Below are 4,860 nucleotides of genomic sequence, written 5' to 3'. Positions count from 1 at the left end.
CAAATTCAAACCTTCCACAAGATCCAAAACATGTAAGTCCATGCAAAGCATGCAAAGGCTGAGCAAAGGGACCCTCAACTGAAAAGGATGGCATGAGATTTGGAGTTTTCAAAGTTGCATGGTTAAAATTTGGAAGTTTACAAATTTTTGGTTTCTTGTCATCGTATACGGACCGTATGGCCCTAGGCTTACGGTCCGCAAGAAGCATATCTGGGCGCATCAGACCAGGGTCGGTTACGGACCGTATCCGTATAAGCTTACGGTCCGCAAGGGGTGGATACGGACCGCCAGGCAGTTTGCTTACGGTCCGTAAGCCTGTCGCTGGCAGTAGAAAATGGACAGCTGACTGTCTTTCAGGTTGCACCACCTTATTAACATGGTTTTCGAAATCAGGGGCTTGATAGGCAGTATATAGCCACATAGGGGCACCTGAGATCATCTCACAACAATTGTAGAGTTATTTGGCAAGATCTTGTGACATTGGGTGCACTATATAAGAGCTTGAAGCTGTGAACTTGAGACTTGCTCATTTACAAATTTATTCAAGCATCTTTGGAGCTTCTCTGGACAGCAATCAAGTTTCTCTTAAGTCCCTAATCATACTTAGGACCTTTGTAAGTGTTCCTAATCCTCCTTAATTCATTTTAGCTTAGTTAATTAGCTAAAAGTCAAACCGTCGTAATTAAGGTTTGACTTCGAGATTAGTCAATAATTATCCAGTCACTCGAATTAAAAATACCTATAAGTAGGTAATTATGTGGGTAACAAACCCTTAAAAGGGTATTTTCATATTCCCACTCTAACAATGTTAATTGTCGAGTCAAAGCTTACTTTAAAAAGTCAACAGAATGCTTATTTCCAAATTAATGCATAATTAGCAATGTAGGATACATGCAACCTGTTTGATCATTAATATAACTTGGTAATTAATGTAAGAACATGTCTAAACATGTTCAACTCGACAATTTTCAGTTTAGGCTCGGTTTGGAGTCGAAAGTCGCATAGTTTGACTTCTGATTTGACTTTCAGTTCTGACCCGTTTAAGCCAAGTTTAGGATTGCTTTAGAGCTTCTTTTGGACCTATGTACATGTTCGTATAACCCTCTGAGATTATACAACTTGGTTCATTAGATATCCTATTCACATGCATGTTTCCGTTAAATGCTTATATGTTGACCATTATGCCCAAATGACCTTAAAATATGATTTTTGGAAAGGTAAAAGGGTAGACACCTTAGCTACTAATTTATAAACTTGCACCTAAAATTTGACATCAGTTTGAGGTATAGATTAAGAGTTATGCTCATTAGCGTAATTAGAAGCTTTTTTAGTAATTAAATGGCGTAAATTGCATATAGCCTATCTATACCCAAATTTTTATACAAAACTTTGTACCTACTGATATAAAATAATATTTTGGGATTTTTAAAGATTTTTATTCAATTTTAGGCTGAGCATAACTTAGTGTTCTAAGCTTAATTCGATTAATGCTGGTTTTGCCCTTTTTGACTATAAAATGAGTTTTATAAATCCTATTGACCCCAAACCTTTTTCTACTGATTCAAAATGTTAAATAAATTATTTTGAGCCTTCTGGAATATTAAAAATATCAGCTTTTTATAAAAAAACCTGGAAATGGCTCCAAATCGCCTTTTTAAGCATTTTTAACGCATAAGTATGTACTAGAACCTTTTTAAGCATATGGGGTTGAAACCTACTGATGTATTCAGTAAATTTTTATATTCTAACAGTAGGCAAATATTTTAAACTTAGAATTCCAGTTTTGACCTTTTAGGCCTACGTGAAATTACCAAAATGTCCCTACGGAGCATAATATGGTTATAAATAATAAATTTCACATATATATGATACCCTACTGTTATAACATATTAAATTAAGTATATTTACTGATTTAATTAGACCTGTAACCCAGTTGATTATTTAAACTCTTTTACACCCTTTAAAATGACCAAAATGCCCTTATGAGGCATAGTTTTGGTTTAAAACCATTTGGGGCATAATGAAAGGTATCTTACTGATATCACAACATGTTTTAGGCATATTAACTTAGAAAACTTGTATATGACTCTTATGGTTACTCGTTACGCACTTTACACATTCGGATCGGCTTATGTAACTAGTTTACCCATTTTAGCCGAAACGAGTCAAACCATATCATTTCTGTCTCAAAATCCAGAATGTGATTAACTTACCCATATTAAACAAGTATGCAAGCTTGTCGGGTCAAAACCACATTCTAAAATGGTGTTCGCCTTATCGTGCGTTTAAACCGTAATCTTCATTTAAAACTAACCGGTCTAAGCTTAGACTAAATTAAAAGACATGTTAGGATTCTAATAGGTTATTAAAAACCTTCATTCCAGATATAGGAGCCCAGTAAAAGCTATCTGTACTTGCCGATTTGATACGGCTGGGATTAAATTTATATTTAGCTCAGGTAAATACATTTAACTTATTTTCCCTTATACGGGCTTGGGGTACGGTATATAAAATACCGCTTGGTCAGGTAATTGACCTTAACCGGTCGGTGGTTAAGTGTTGTCAAAATGACCCGTTTGATAATGTTGTTTTGTTTGTTTAACGCCTTTGGAGGTTTAATGACCATGTCCCGGATATCCTTGGCATCATTCAAAGAATGGCCACGACCTTAGCACACGGGTGTAGGCGTACACCCATAGTGCATTCAATCAATAAAGTATAATCGTCGGTACGAGATAAGTCTCGCGGCAGAACTATACTAAGTGGTGTGTCTATTAATCTTGAACCCGGCACGACCTGGATAACTGAACGCATAACAAACATGTAATTCTTTTACAAGATTATAAGCAAATAATTATCCTAAGTTATAAAAACTTTTGTGCCGCGGGCATTCAAATCAATTTTAAACCTTTTCAAAATGAGTCAGTTAAATTGTATTTACCAGTGTAAACTGACGTATTTTCCAAAAAGGCTAAGTGCAGGTACTACGCGTAATAGGCTGGCCACTCCTTAGCATCAGTAAAAGTCTCGCAAGCTTAGGATGTATGAAGTCTGTTAAATAAAAGTTTCCTCTTTGTTTTGATCAGCCTGTGGATCTATTTCAACTGTTTGTGATAATTGATATTACAATTTTATTTGGTTGAAATAAATCTATCTTTTGCTTCCGCTGTGCATTTATATTCTGTATTTTTTGACTATGACGATATCAACTACGTCACGGAACCCCCACCGGGCCCACCGGTGACACGTGGTAAAATAGGGGTGTGACAAAATGCAAGCAACTTACGATGAAGCTAGAAGAATGGGTAGATGGGATAAGAAGAAAGAGTGTTACACAGATTCTAAAGGAAATCCAGTAGTAGATTCAAGTTGTGTGAATTTTAAAGATCTACCTAAGGTCATTCCTACTTCTGCAGAACATTACTCAAAGAAATTTATGGATAAGACTTATATCCCAAACATCTGTATATTAAAAAGTGAATGATTTGAACAGTAATATAATAATATAATATAATAAGTATATTAAAAAAAGCAATGTTTTGAATTTGCGAGACTTTTACTGATGCTAAGGAGTGGCCAGCCTATTACGCGTAGTACCTGCACTTAGCCTTTTTGGAAAATACGTCAGTTTACACTGGTAAATACAATTTAACTGACTCATTTTGAAAAGGTTTAAAATTGATTTGAATGCCCGCGGCAGGTACTACGCGTAATAGGCTGGCCACTCCTTAGCATCAGTAAAAGTCTCGCAAGCTTAGGATGTATGAAGTCTGTTAAATAAAAGTTTCCTCTTTGTTTTGATCAGCCTGTGGATCTATTTCAACTGTTTGTGATAATTGATATTACAATTTTATTTGGTTGAAATAAATCTATCTTTTGCTTCCGCTGTGCATTTATATTCTGTATTTTTTTACTATGACGATATCAACTACGTCACGGAACCCCCACCGGGCCCACCGGTGACACGTGGTAAAATAGGGGTGTGACAAAATGCAAGCAACTTACGATGAAGCTAGAAGAATGGGTAGATGGGATAAGAAGAAAGAGTGTTACACAGATTCTAAAGGAAATCCAGTAGTAGATTCAAGTTGTGTGAATTTTAAAGATCTACCTAAGGTCATTCCTACTTCTGCAGAACATTACTCAAAGAAATTTATGGATAAGACTTATATCACAAACATGGAAAAGCGAATCAGAGAAGTGATGCGTGCTAGCTTGAAGAAGAAGAAGAAGAAGAAATAGGAAGAAAAAGTTAAGAAAAATGTTGAGAAGATGGTTGAAGAGTTGAAGAAGTCGGTAGAGGTAGCTGACGATGATAATCAGGAGAAGGTTGTTGAGAAGTTGAAGAAGACGGTAAAAGAGACGGCAGGAGAAGCTGGTGATGAAATCCAGCAGAAGAATTATGTGAAACAGAAGCAGACGGCAGAAGAAGCTGAGGTAGCAAAAACTGAGGTAAAAACTCAACTTGAATCTTCTGAGTTGTCAAATAATGATAAAATCAAAAAGCAATCTGATAATAAAACTGATGGACAATGCAGGAAATGCATGAAAACATGCAGTGCCTGTATTGAAAAGGATGAAAACTTAAGATCTCGAAATGCTGAATTTACTAAAATCGAAAGAGTTTTCAAGGAAAAATGTAAAGAGATGATTGAAAATGAAAATATTTAAAAAAAAAAAAGATGAAGAGCTGACACAAAAATGTATGATGCAATGAAAATTTCATATCATATTACAAAAATGAGATTTTGAAACAAAAGTGTACAGCAAGTGTTCAGCAAGTAGTGAAGAATGTTTACAAAAGGAAAATGAGATTATGAATTTACACAAAAATGAGATTTTGAAACAAAAGTGTTCAGC

The sequence above is a fragment of the Helianthus annuus genome, chromosome 16 (genome assembly GCF_002127325.2).
Source record: "Helianthus annuus cultivar XRQ/B chromosome 16, HanXRQr2.0-SUNRISE, whole genome shotgun sequence".
Taxonomy (NCBI): Eukaryota; Viridiplantae; Streptophyta; class Magnoliopsida; order Asterales; family Asteraceae; genus Helianthus; species Helianthus annuus.
The sequence above is the reverse complement of the archived record's forward strand: the minus strand, read 5'-3'. Positions refer to the sequence as shown.